The sequence below is a fragment of the Metopolophium dirhodum genome, chromosome 1 (genome assembly GCF_019925205.1).
Source record: "Metopolophium dirhodum isolate CAU chromosome 1, ASM1992520v1, whole genome shotgun sequence".
Taxonomy (NCBI): domain Eukaryota; kingdom Metazoa; phylum Arthropoda; class Insecta; order Hemiptera; family Aphididae; genus Metopolophium; species Metopolophium dirhodum.
In genome coordinates this window covers 47,205,313-47,220,503 of record NC_083560.1, presented here as the reverse complement: position 1 = coordinate 47,220,503, position 15,191 = coordinate 47,205,313, and positions in this window count along the sequence as shown.

Here is a 15,191-nt window from a genome sequence, read left to right as displayed (position 1 = left end):
GGGGCCCTTTGCGTGCTGAGCAGTTTTTTGCGGCTTTTTTCCCACTTCGCTCCGTTGCACCAAATTTCGGCAGCGTAGGTTATTCTCGGGAAGAATACGCCTTTATATATGGTTCTAGCAGCTGACTGTCCCATGCCCCAGTTGGCGGAGTACAGTGCCCTTAACTTGCTGTACATGTCACACGATTTTTTACTGGCGGCTAGTTCATGATCCCAATAACTACGCTGGGGGTCCAGCTGAACTCCGAGATATTTGGCTGTCTTCGACGACGCGATTCTTGGAGCGTCTCTAACTGTGCCGAAACCAATCGTATATCCGGGCTTTAGGCCACCTTTGAGTGAAAGGAGCTGCGTTTTCTCCGCAGAGAAGTCTAATGCGTAAGAGGCTGCCCAGGCCTCAAGACCATCTAGGTGTTTTTCAGTGTGCAAAATATCATCAGCGTAAGTTATCAGTTTTGAGTGCTTTTCCTCTTCACGGGTTAGCAGTTTGTAGATAGGCGATATCGCAACCTTCCACAGTGTCGGTCCGAGTTGGGAACCTTGCGGACATCCACGTTCCAGCATTCTGACGTACTGGATGCCTTCCAACTCTAGGCTAGCCCACCTGTTTGCGAGGTAAGAGTGCACCAGTCTTACTGTCCGTAGAGATGTGCCTAATTTCATCAGCTGTACTAGCATCGGCGACCATTTCATATTGTCGAATGCGCCCGTAATATCCAGGAATGTCCCAAAGACATGTCTGGATTTGGACGCATCGATCCACTCATAGACATTTTCTAGCGCACTGATTGTGGACTTACCCGCCGTAAATCCGTGCTGTTCGTCATATGTGTCAATGTTCGTCTCTGTACTAATGGACTCTATGACGAGCGTCTCTAAAGCTTTGACCAATACTGGCAAGAGACTAATTGGCCTAAAGGACTTGACCTGGCAAGCGTCCAGGTTTCCAGGTTTGGGTATCAGAACTAACCGGGCAGTCTTCCAACTTTTCGGGAATACCCCATCTCTGATACACTGGCTGAATAGTTCCGTGATGATTTCTTTCATCACTGGCCATGCCTTCCTTAGCATACCTGCTGTTATGCCATCAACACCCAGGGCGCTGGAAAGTCTGATTCGCCAAATTGTGGCCTTAATAGATTCTGACTCCGGCGGAGCCTTCTGGTTTAAGGGTCCGTGGTACACCAGGCTTATTGGGCCGGGTCAGGAGGTACAAAACGATTTAATATCAGCTCCGCTGTCTCCCGGCAGTTGCTAGTTTGCGTTCCGTCAGGCTTCATGAGGGTGCTCGGTGATGCCCATGTTCGGCTTCCGCACTTGGCCCATTTTAACGCCCTAGCCCATGGGTTCTCATTTAGCTGACCGGAAAAACTTTTCCAGGCGGATATCTTATGCTTACGTACTTCCGCAAGGAACTGATTGCGGACTCTATTGTACTCAGCGCGGTTATTTGTACGTAGACCCTGACGCCTTTGGAGTACCAGGTTTCTGCGTCGAGTCGTTAACTCCAGAGACCACCAAGGGTTCTTTCCCGTCGCACTGTCAGCCTTTTTCTTTGCCATTGACCGTGTGGCAGCCGTTACCAAGGCACTGCTTATTCCCTCAGCCATAGAGTCGATATTGTCATTCGGGATCCTGCCTACCTCACTCGATAAGGTTGTATAGAACAGGTCCCAGTCTGCGGTTTTTACATTAAACCGTGGCGCGGCCGGGTTACGGGGTGGCCGCTTTTTGACCGACAAGTCGAAACTGATCACTCGGTGATCACTGTCTGTGAGATCCCTGACTTCCCAATTATTATGGATGTGTCTGATGTCTATAGTGGACAGAGTGACATCTATATTGGAGGTCCGACCATCCTATTTCATCTTTTTTTTTTTTTTTCATTTTTAATCGATAACTGGGGGTGGAACCGACGTTAGTCATTACACCCCCCAGCCACCATCATTTATTGAATAATATTAACAATAAACTTCAAGGGAATTACACATGTTTGGGGGAAAACAACAAAGGTGAGAGGCCCCTACTCCTCTCTCAATTTTTTGCCTTCGACATACATATATTGAACTTAACTAATTTTAATTATTTTATGGCTGGTCTGCAGTCTTTCGCCTTCGCTCTTCTTCTTCTTTTTTTCGAAGGACCTCGTTGATGAAGTCGTCTATGGTGGTCCATGCGTCTTTGCTTGACAGCATCACTTCGGTCATGTTATCTGGCTTGATCTCTCACCCGAGTATCAGGTTCATTCTGGTACGCCTTGAGTGCCATGCGTCACACACAAAAAAGGTGTGAAACGCATCGTCTGATTCGTGGCCGCAGTACCAGCACGACGGGGAAGCTAATTTCCCGAAACGGTGGAGGTAATATGGAAAGCAGCCATGTCCGCTGAGAGCTTGGGTCAGTCTGTAGTTGACTTCGCCGAAAGTTCTGTTAAACCATGGGTCTATCTTGGGGATCAGTCGATGGGTCCACCTTCCATTTTCGGCCAAGTCCCATTCTGATTGCCAGTCTCTTATTAGTTTGCTTCTTGCTTCTTCCTTCCGGGCATTTTCAAATATCTCTTGTCTTTCGATGGCTATTAAAACAATTGGGGGCATGTCTGCTATAATCTGTATGGCATTGTAAGAAACTGTGCAGTAACCTGATACTACTCTCAGTGCTATGCGTCTTTGTACCTTTGCTATTTCGGTTTTCCCTTTTTTACTCATCTTGGGAGCCCAGATGGGGGAACCATATAGAATAATTGAGTGAACTACATTTGCGAGCAGCCTTCTCTTCTTAGGTTTCGCTGCGCTTATGTTCGGCAGAATTCTGGCGAGGTTGTTGGCTACTTTCCCCGCTTTAAGGCATGTGTGGTTAGCGTGTTCTGTAAAATTCAGTTTTGTGTCCAAGTATATGCCAAGGTATTTTATGCATTTAGCGCCGTTTATGCGTGTGCCTCCAAGCATCATTGTGAAGTCGGTGTGGACTCTCGTGTTCGTTAGGATTATCGCTTCGGACTTTTCGACTGCTAGTTGTAGGCCGTTGTTCGACAACCAAGTCCTCACGATCTCCGCGCCCGCGGACAGCATTCTTTCTAGTTCAAAGGTGTATTTACTTTTCCCAATGAGCGCCAGGTCGTCTGCGTACGCTAGGAACTGTACTGCAACCGGGAGGGTTTCGCGCAGTAGTCCGTCATATAAGATGTTCCATAGGGTTGGCCCAAGGACCGAACCCTGTGGGACACCGCTTGTAATGTTATCTACTTTTTCAGGTCCACCGTAGTTGTACTGGAGTTTACGTTCGTGAAGGTAGTCATCGAGGACTCTGCAGAGATACGGAGGTATGTCTTTTGCGTATGCTTCCCGCATTATGATATTCCATGAAGCGGAGTTAAAGGCGTTTTTTATGTCCAGGGTGAGTACGCCTACTCTTACATCCTTGCGGCAGTTATCTATAATTGACACTAACTTATGAATGGCGTGAAGAGTTGATCGGCCTTTTCTAAAACCGTATATCAGCTAGGCCGTTCGATGATTCCAAGTGTTCTCTTATACGATTATCAAGGAGTTTTTCAAAAAGTTTGACACAGGAGTCAAGGTGGCACAGCGGACGGTACGAAGACGCTTCGTCCAAAGGTTTATCACCTTTCCGTAGCAAGACTAGCCTCGCCCTCTTCCACGGTTTTGGGAAGCGGCCTTGATCGATACATTTATTGTACAGGGTGAGTAAGACCTCTGGGTGTGACCTGCATAATATCTTCATTGCTTCGTTTGGTACTTTATCCGGGCCTGGGGAGACAGAGTTCTTCAATTGGCTTTCGGCGTGTCTAAGCTCAGCGATAGTGAAATGAGCATCTTCTGGAAGGTCTTGTGGCCATTGTGTCGTGCCTCGTTCCTCATTTACCGGGAATAAACCTTGGATAATCAGTTGAGCGCGGCCTGGAGTATTGATTCCGGGGATTTTCGAATTTCTGCATAGTTTTCCCGTAACCAATTTATATGGCTTTCCCCAAGGGTCCCGCTGTACTTGGTCGCACAGATCAGTCCAAGCTTTTTCTTTCGCACGTTTAATAGCTTTACAAAGAACGGCTTTGGCCGTCTTTGCTGCTTCTGCCTCAGCTAAGCAGGATTCCCGGCCGGCTCTCTTCCTTTTCCACTTGTGGACTCGTCTTAGATGATTGGCGTCCTTGCGTAAGCTACTGAGTTCTGTAGACCACCAATAAACCGACCTTCTTGCTTTTTCTAAACGCGGCCTGTGCTGGAAGCCACATATCTGGGTTATAGTATCCGTGAGCCCGGTGGCTAACGCATCTACATCATGGGTTGTAAAACTCAGTGGAAGTGGATTTAAGTCTAGGTATTCTTTCAGTTTGCTAGGAACCACTTTGATGTTTGTGTATGGCTGGACGTCGGCTTCTGCGTTGAACTCCACACAGAAGTGCACGTAATTATGGTCACTCAACGATGTTTCTTCCAAGACAACCCACTTTGTGATGGAGGTTGCTGTGCGTTGGGTCGCGAATGTTACATCGACAATGGACGATCGATTGCCGCTTTGGAAAGTAGCATCCGTTCCCTTGTTACACACGACCATTGCTGATGCCTGGATCATGTCGGCTAGAAGATCACCTTTTTTGTCGTTTGTATTACATCCCCATAAGGTGTGATGAGCGTTAAATTCACCGTATACGATGACTTCCCTAGTGCTGGCTCTAATGCTTGTTTCCAGACGTCATAGGAAATCTGTGAAAGCAGCTATGTCCGGTCTTGGTGTCCAGTAGCACGAGTATATCTTTGTACCCGCCAGTCTACACCAAGTGAAGCCCATATCCGGTTTATCAAGTTCGTCTATCTGTACTCGACTGTGGTTTATGATAGCTGATTTTTTGGATTGGTCTTGCATCCATGACCGATCACATGCTTGATTTTGCTCGGACACCAGGATTATGTCAATATTGAGGTCATCGGCAGTTTTGGTGACCAAAGCTTGGGCTGCTTTGCAGCAGTTTAGATTAATTTGTAAAAAATTAATCATTTTGGAGGTCTGTGAGATCCCTGACTTCCCAATTATTAAGGATGTGTCTGATGTCTAAAGTGGACAGAATGACCTACTTTGTTGTGGGTCAGATGAAATAGGATGTCCGTCCGTGCCGTTTGATGAAATCTTCTATTAGCCTACCCCGTCGATTCCGGGTCGCCGAGTACCATAACATGGAGTGACCGATTGTTACCCTAACGGCGGTCACCTGTCTAGAAGAGTACATGCCTAAGTGGATGATCTGGAATCGTATCGACAAAATGATCACAGCCACACCCTCGTCCTTACTTATATGGGGCTTGTTACATTCGAAAACATAAACATTATTGTTTATGATCAGCGGCTCTTGGACGAGGACAAAGTCGATTTTTTGTTCCTGGCATATCTGTTGTAGCTGGTGACTCGCTATTCGGCTACGATTGAGATTATACTGTATAATTTTGATTCGGCAGTTCATTTTATTACTGGGGCTAGTACGGAACGCCCGAAGTCAGTCCGACGGGTAAGTTGCCTAATCGTGGCTGCTCTTGCCGGGCACTTAGCTGATGCCGCGTTGTGGGTCTTGCTGCGGCAATTGGAGCACTTTAAAGTTTGCGCCGTGCTGATCCTGTAATCATGACGTTCCGAGTACTTTTTACACCTAGGCTGCTCTTCCTTACATTTTTGGGCCGTGTGGCCGAAGCCTTGGCAGTTGTAGCACTGGGTAAATGAGTCGAAGATCTTCATCTTACATTTGGTCATTCCCAAGTAGGCCGATTTGCCTTCAATCTTCGGCAACGTTTCTGGGGCGACCTCAATTACCCAGTGTACAACATTTCCGTTACGAGGACCTAACATGAACAATAGTTTTATCCGAGCTAGCTCCTGTTCACTTATCTCAAGAGAAGCGTTCTTGCTCCGAGCCCACGGGATCTCGTCTTTGTCAAGGAGCCTATCGACAAACTTTATGATCACTCTTGGCAACCGTGGAGCCCTCTCAACGAGGTTAGTAGTACGGCGCAGAGCAGCCGCGGTATCAGCGTCCTCGGGGAACGGTACCAAGCCACCGTTCTTGGTTTTAATCATCCTGATTTTCGGGTTAGGGAGCTTCTGCTCTATAGACTTACGGAGGTCTTTCCATCCCTCGTCGCCCGTGGTGACATCAAATCTGGGACCCACCCTGGTGGATCTGGCCCTATTTTTGCTCTTAGCTGCTGCTTTTTGCTTACCGGTATTGCTGACAGGCTTTTTCGTGCCCAGCCTACTCTTAGGTTATAGAGGCATCGCTCCTTGGCGCTATCAGCGTTTTGAGCCCAGGGAAATCTTCCCGTTTCTTTCTAGGGGGTGCCTTCGGTTTAGCTGCAGCAGCAGCATAAGATGTGCCTGATGGACTTACGATCATGACGCAGTCATCGTCGACATTTGCAAATTCCAAGGGAGGAGGAAGCCTGAGCGGCGTGGCCGACGGCTCCGGGACAGAACTGCCGAATGTGCAGAGGGCTAAGAATTTTGCTATGACGTTGTCCTTTTCAATTTTACACTGATTGTACCACTCCTTTAGAGCGCCCATGTCGCTATGTAAATCGTTGACATGTCCTTTAAGCGCACGGAGCTCGTACGTTGCTCTTCCCACTTGCCGAGAATTTCAAAGCTGGCCCTGCCTAGGCGGTTGTTGCTTATTAAGATCTCGTCAAGCTGGTGGGTGATGGCATCGACCCAGCGCCTGTCAATTTTGGACTCCTTTAGCATGTCTTTGAGGATCGTTTAAGTGTCAGTGATAGTCTCACTCACCTCGTCGGAGTATTTCTCAAAGTCCACGGCGTGCGAACAGGGAGAGCCACCCGTACCAGGGCTAAGATCGTCCTCTCCAAGTCTGTTACGCTTTATAAGCCTTGTCGCGGGCCTATTCTGGAACGACGGCGTATTGTACGCCAAACCGCTCGCATCGGTGCCATCATCACCACCGCCGCCTATAAGGCGCAACGTGCTTTTGGCTGACAGAACATAGCCAGCACCGTCAATAATGGTCAGATTTGTGTCATTTATATTGGTCATATCACCCATAGGCACGTCGGTTTTGTTTCTGCCCGAAGGCACGTCAACCAGGCTGCGTCAACCCATCTTTTGGGACACGAAACTCCCGGCTTTTGTGCCTTGCGGCTACAACTGCGGACCTTCCATTAGCGCTAGGTGCTAGTCAAGAGCCGCAGAGGTTCACGGCCGGGGCGAGGTGGTTGCCCACCACACACCGACCGCGCGTCGTCTAAGGACCACGAGCACCGGGCACTCGCGCACCACCGGCCGAGGCCAGTGTGAACTCATGCCCGTACCATCTGGCTAGGGCATACAGGTACCTTTCGTCACCTTGGTGAGGCCACGATCTATCCACGTCGCTTTCCGTATTTGGTCACGGACAACCTTCGCTGCATATATTCCGGACCCGTCACTCGGCAACCTTTTCCTGTCCAAGCATGTGGTCTGTTACCACATAGTATGGTCCGGCATACTGCCACTCCGAAACCAAACCACCGTCGACCGTGGACAGTGTCCACCACGATCGACGTGTGAGGGCTCAACGTCGAGGGACCCCCTCACATCCCGAAGTACCATTCTCGCTCCCGTTAGGAAAGCACATCATTGGTGGGATGCTCGGACGAAGCTTCGTCAGCAACTAGCCTCAGCTTATGGCCCTCCCGAGATTGGGCCGTGTACCGCAGGCTCTCGGTGGGCCGACCACCCCGCTGAGGGGTGTCACCAGGTGGCTAAGCCCAGTGACCGACCCGCTCTTCAAGGTCACGGTCAGAACCTTCAACACCCTAGTCCCCAAAGGTTTCGGAGTGTCCGCGTCCCAGACGCCGGCCCCGACTGGCCAACCCTTTCAGTCGCCTTTTACGACAATCAGGGTTTACTTTAGCCGTATTCTTTCATCCAGCCCCGGGCTATAGGGCCAAACAAGTTCAGCTAAGACGTGCAAAGCTCCACGCCTCTCCGAGGCATCTCCAAGGAGATCGACCCGCTCTTCAAAGGTCGCGGTCAGAACCCTCAACACCCTAGTCCCCGAAGGTTTCGGTGTGTCCGCGTCCCGGACGCCGGCCCCGGCTGGCCTCCCTTTGGCCAGTAAAGGAGCTCTCTGTGCGCTTAAAAGTTTCTTCCGGCTTTTTATCAGCAAGGCGCCGGCCTTCCATATCTCCGACGCATAGGTGATCCTAGGTATGAAGACCCCTTTGTAGATCGTGCGGGCAGCAGTTGGGCCCATGCCCCAGTTGGCAGAGTACAGGGATCGAAGCCTCCTGTACATGTCACAAGACTTTTTGCTAACTGCATTGACGTGGTCCCAGTAACTGCGCCTGGGGTCAAGGATGACACCGAGATATTTCGCCGTCGTTGCTGATGCGATTCTAGGCGCATTGTCTTTCGTCCCAAAGCCAACAGAGTATCCCGGCTTTAGGCCACCCTTCAAGGAGAGAAGTTGGCTTTTGGAGGCCGAGAACTCGAGAGAGAAGGTTGAGGCCCACTCAGAGAACGAGTCCAGCTGCTTCTCTATTCGTAAAAATGCTGTGTGTGGGCGAGCCGCGCCAACCAACAAAAGTATGTCATCAGCGTATGTTATGATTTTTGACGTGATCGAGGATAATAATCGCTCGTAGATTGGGGAAATGGCAATTTTCCACAAAGTGAGCCCAAGTTGCGACCCCTGAGGGCAGCCACGACAGAGTTGTCTTTTATACTGGATGCCTTCAATTTCCAGGCATGCCCATCTGTTGGACAGGTAAGAGCTGATTATCCTCACTGTATTGAGGGACGCGCCGAGCTTAATAGCTTGCTGCAGCAGAGGAGGCCATTTTACATTGTCGAAGGCGCCCGTTATGTCTAAGAAAGTTCCAAAGATGTGTCTGGAACGAGACGCATCGATCCAGTTATAGACGTTTTCCAAGGCGCTGATTGTCGACATTCCCGCGGTGAACCCGTGTTGTTCTTCGTAGGAAAGTAAGTTCGTATCAGATTCAATGCCATGGATTATAATGGTCTTCAATGCTTTGCCCAATGTGGGCAGCAGACTAATGGGTCGATATGACTTGGCCAAACTGGCGTCTAGTTTGCCAGGTTTTGGTATTAGAACCAATGTTGCAACTTTCCAACACTCGGGGAAAATCCCGTCGGATACGCACAAGCCGAACAGTTGAGTTATATGCCCTTGTAGAGCTGGCCAGGCTTTCCTCAATATGCCCGCTGTTATTCCATCTGCACCGGGAGCGCTGGTGGGCCTGATTCTCCATATGGAGGCTTTGATTTGAGCAGAGTCGGGCTTTTCTCTATTTTCAAGAGGGCCCTGATAGCACCAATTTCCTTGGGCAGGATCAGGGGGAACGAACTTGTCCAAAAAGAGTTCAGCTGTTTCTCTACAGTCTGTGGTCTGTGATCCGTCCTCTTTAGTTATTGTGCTCGGTATAGACTTTTCCCTGTTGCCGCGCTTGGCCCAGGAGAAGGCTTTGCTCCAAGGGTTGGCGTTTAAGTCACCAGCAAACGACTTCCAAGCATCAAGCTTGTGTTTTCTGATTTCCGTAAGGAATTCGTTTCTTAGACTGTTATATTGTCGCCGGTTATTAGCCCTCATGCCTTGTCGTCTGGCTCGGGATAGGTTTTTGCGTAGTGTTGTAAGGACAGGAGACCACCAGGGGTTTTTCCCCGGAAAGTCAGCTGTTCTTTTTAGCGGAATAGTGCGATCGGCTGCCAGTTTTATAACCCTGTTTATGCCTGTAGCCATTTCTTCGGCATTTCTCTCGGGGATGCTGCCGAGCTCGCCGCGAAGGGCTGTATCAAACGACTCCCAATCAGCAAGTTTAGTGTTGTATCGAAGAGCTGTTTTAATTTTGGGCGGGGGCTTTGTGATCGCAAGGTTGAATCTAATAACCCTGTGATCACTGTCAGTAGTGTCCTTTACCTGCCAGCCTCTGACAATATGTCCAATGTCAGCTGTAGACAGAGTGACATCAATATTTGAGGTTCTGCCATTGTTTCGGCAAAAGGTGTTCAGCTGACCAGGGAGGTTGTGAATTCTAAGACCATGTCCGTCGATGAATTCCTCTACGATTCTCCCCCGACGGTTGCGTGAGAGCGAGTGCCAACGCTTTGAGTGGCCATTTGTATCAGCTCCAATCAGGATCCTATTTTCCTTGACAAGGATCTGGTTTAGGCGCTCAATATGTAGCGTGGTCGGGATGTTATACTTAAAATAGGCAGGCACCAGGACAAAGTTGTTGCAGGGCCTGGGACCATAGGTTATGCGTATCGCCACTGAGTGGTTGGACAAGTATGAGCTTAAATTGATTGACTGGTATCGTCTAGTCAGGACTATGGTAGCTGCACCGGCGTCTCTGCTGATCAGTGATCGCCTGCAGCTTTCGAACCCGTAAACTGACTGGTTTATTATCATTGGTTCCTGGATAAGGACATAGTCAATTTTCTGCTCCTGGCAGATTGCGCTAAGTTGGTGGCTGGCCGTGCGGTCTCTATTTAAGTTGTGCTGTATTACGCGTACTTCAGCACTCATAGTCAGTGAACGTCTGTAACTGCCTTATTCTAGACTCCCATTTTTTGCAGTCCTTTGACAGGGACTTGTGCCTCCCCTTGCACTGCGCGCAAGTGGGTTTGCCAGAAGACTCTGGGCAAGACCGCTTGTCATGGTCTGGTTTGGCACAATGGAAGCAAGTGACACCTTCTTGCTCACAGTCCTTGGTCGTGTGTGTGAGAGAAAGACATCTACGACAATATGGGGCCTCAATGAACGGTCTAGGGAAGGTTGATACCAAACCGATCTTTTGGGATAATAAAAACTTAAAATGCTTAGATTTTCTACTTCAGTATCTTTTCTGGTAGGAAAGTGAATATAGTACATCCATGAATTTAGCCCACCCACATTAAGTAGTTACTTCTTAAGTTTAATTTCAGTAAAATCTTCATCAATAGTTATTAGTTTGAGAGTTAATTACAAGAATTTTCTAGTTCACTTTCAAAATTTGAGTCACTCTTTTTACAAACCATTTCCATAATTCGTTATAAGAATTTAAATTTGGTATTTGCCATTATTTTGCGGACATTAAGTTATTTTGTACAAATTAAATCTTTTTACACTTGATGGACTTGGCGAGTATAGTATGCATACGTGAAAAAATGTTGCAACAAACATTGCATACAAAAAAAAATGGGTGAATTGGTGCTAAAATTCAAAATTGTTTTTTTAACATCTAATGTAAGTATTACCATGTGTGATATTTTGAACTAAAATTTTGTACAAAAAGTAAATAACTATGGATTTATTTATATTCGTAAAAAATATTCTTAATAGATATAATTATTAATTCAATTCACTAACTACCTACCTACGGGCTACGATGACTACAAATAACCATATTATTGATTTGTTATTGCACAAAAATACTTATAAATAAAATAATTATTACTATTTAGTATTTGTTATTGTAGTCGTAGTCATTCTGATATGTAGTATTTTGTCAAAACAGCTATTAAATTCACAAAAAAAGAAACTAACTAAAACAGAAGTTGGTAAATTACTGCACCAGTAATTGGATTTAAAATAAAATAAAATAGATTATTATATTCAACTTGGCTTTGTTTATCGCATTTAGATTTCTCTATTCAATTTCCATTTTTATATTTAGATTTATAATCAACTTGGCTTTTTTAAACTTGGACTTTTTTTATTCAAATGAATTTTTTTTATTTAACATGTCATTTTTTTAAATTTAGGCAATTTTTTTATTCAATTTAGATTTTTCTATTCAATTTGGCTTTTTAATATTCTATTTAGATTTTTTTCAAATTAGCTTTTTTTATTAATCTTGCTTTGTTTATTGAATTTAGATTTGGTTATTCCATTTAGGTTTATTTATTTGATTTGGACTTTTCTTTTTATTCAAATTGGCTTTTTTTTTTTTATTAAATTAGGCCCTTAATTCATTTAGTCTTATTATTCCAATTTATATTTTACATTTTTTATTTATATACTCAACTTAGCTTTTTTTCTACAAATTAGTTTTTTATACGATTGTGAAGTTGGCACACCACTTTTGTCGCGGTCATCATCTCATCGACGTCCGCGATAGTGGGACTTACCTTTTTGTACCTCTACGTATATTGTACTAATAAAAGTTGTGTCATATATCGAAACGTGTCCGTTGTCAGTAATTTCAACTGTCCTACACCTACATTTGGAACAATCAAAAAATGAAAAAGTTAAGTGCTAATTTTAATAAAAGTAATTGTACGTATATTAATGTAAATTAGCACATATCGGGTTAAAGAACCTATAATAGTTGTCCTGATCGTACCGGTTCCTAACAGTTTTATTCTAATTTTTTTTTAAATAAAATATTAATGGCTTATCCAATCTAAGGTTGTAAATTTTGGGAAAATTTGCATTATTTTAGCGTAATTCCTACCGAGCTTGGTCTATGCTATTTATAGATTGGAAAGTAGATAATAGCAATTATAATTTAATATAATCACAATGTGGGCAGCAAATGCATTGGTGAAATAAATATTGTTGTGATTAACCGGGAGTTACATAAGCGTGGCATTGTGACCGGGGGGGGGGGGGGGGGGGCAAGGTCGATAGACTCTTAATACTTGAGGAGTTTATTCGAATCAAGGAACGTATGGACCCAGGATCATTGCGGTTCGGGGTAATTTACAAGGCGTCTGCCAAGGTACCGGAAGAAAAAACATCAGTCTTCCGTGGGTTGGTTGGTAAATTTGTGCTGGTTTATGTGTATATGGTATTATGGTATATTCAGAGAGTCCTGATCAACATCTAAACCACTTGCAGAGGGTCTTGGAGCAACTCCAGTCTTACTGTCTGACTTGCCTACCGAAAAAATGTACATTCGGTGTGGCACAGTACAAATTCCTAGGACACGTCGTGGACGGTAAAAAAAAGTGATAGACTGGAAAAACTGACGGCCATTCAGGAATTACCGATTCCAAAGAAGACAAAGGACGTGTTTCGGGTGTTATGCGTTTGTGGTTGTTACAGCCAGTTCGTGCCACACTACACCGAGATCACAGCACCACTCACGAGTCTGTGGGCCAAAGGCACCAATAATGGCATTGAGCAAGAGGCGTTCCAGAAGTTGAAAATGTGCAAATTATTTTGAGTTGGAGATTCATAAAAATTTTTCTTTTTTAATTCTAAGATTTGAAAATGTAATACAAGATCACTCATAAGTTTGTCTACCTATATAAAAAAAAAAATGTCTACAAGCAAATTAAATTAAATTTTTATGAGCATTTGAAGTTCATATTTTTACAATATTGGATATTCACTCGATTTCTCATGTAGCGATTTTGTTATTTTATTGTTATTCAAAAACGAATAACTGTAGATGCATGAACATTTTATTGAATGTTTAAATTTTTATTTTCTATACACCATAAAATGTTGAAAATATTTTGACTCTTTTCAAACTGTTTACGGACATTGTCAGTTTTCAATTTTTTTCTATAAATATCATTCAAATTTTTTTGTTGAGCCAAAAATCGTGACAATTTAATACAAGTTACCTGATATATGGTTGAAATGGCAGGTTAAAACTTAAAAATTTTAAAAATACATCGGCAAAATTATTTTTATGAGAATTTAAAGCTCGATTATCGACAAAATTTATCAAATTTAAAAGTGGGTCACTAATAATAATGGATGGTATTAAATTTGAATTCAATGATATAATACTACCATTTAAGCAATATACCAGGAGCCTTGTATTACAGTTTCACGCTTTTTTACCCAACAAATAAAATTTTATTGACAATTATAGAAAAAAAACACAATATAATTGAAAACTAACAATGCCCGTAAACAGCTCAAAAAGAGTCAAAATATTTTCAAAATTTGATGGTGTATAGAAAATGAGAACATAAATATTCAAAAATAAAAATTTTTATGTATCTACTGTTATTAGTTTTTGAATTATAACAAAATAACAAAATCATTACATAAGAAATTGAGTGAATATCCAATATTGTAAAAACATGAACTTCAATTGCTCATAAAAATTTAATTTCATTTGCTTGTGGACATTTTTTTTGATAAAGGTAGACAAACTTATGAATAATCTTGCATTACATTTTCAAATCTTAGATTTAAAAAGGATAAATTTAATGAATTCTATTAACTCAAAACAATTTGCTAATTTTCGTGATTTTTCCGCAATTTTCAAGACTTGAACTTGAAATGCTTATAAAAAAAAATGTGACTAAAGATTTTTAATATTTTTTAAATCGCATTGTAACAATATAGTAGGAGCTTTGTATTAAATTTGCAGGCTTTTTTACACAACAAATACAATTGTATTGACATTAATAGAAAAAAAATCTTAAAAAGTTGGAAACTGAGCATATCCGTAAACAGCTAAAAACAAGTCAACATATTTTAAAAATGTTTTCGTGTAAAGAAAAGGCTGATATAAACATTCGGTGAAAATGTCTTTTTTTTTACAATTACCTATTTGTTTTAGAGTAACACCAAAAGCCAAAATCGTTTTTGTCAAAAACTGATTTTGCGTAAAAATTCCCGTTTTTTCTTAATTTTTATTTTGTTTTTTCCGGGCGCTTTGGAAAAGTATTGGGAATTTTAAATTTTGTCCTTCTAAAAGCACCAACTAGATTCACTTTTCCGTTGTATAAGCTAGTGAAGTTGAAAATCAAAGCATTATTTCGACTAATAATCGTTTACACAGACACAAAAAAAAATTAATAAAAAACACACATCATTGTAAAACCAATACATTTATCGCTCCGCTCAGAATCTAAAATACTTATAGAAAGTGTAATGTCTTGGTAATATAATATTTGTGAGGGTCATTAGGAGTTAAATTGTGTATATCCCTTAGAAGTAAGTTATAAACGAATCTCACAAATATTAAGAACGGTCCTGGCCATGTGTAGACGTACATTTCCCCACCCTCGTCCATTTAAATTGTTCAACTTTTTCCAACGCCAATATTTAGTGCTCCATTCCTGCCAATTCCTGCCGCCACTCCCGAAATTCCTGCTCAAACACCGCACTCCTAAAAATTAAAACTCTGAGTGAGGGGGAGGGGGAACTTTTCTTAGGGAAACTAATACTTACTTGATGTTTAAAATATCGTAAGTATCACTTCTCTATAAGTAGAATAC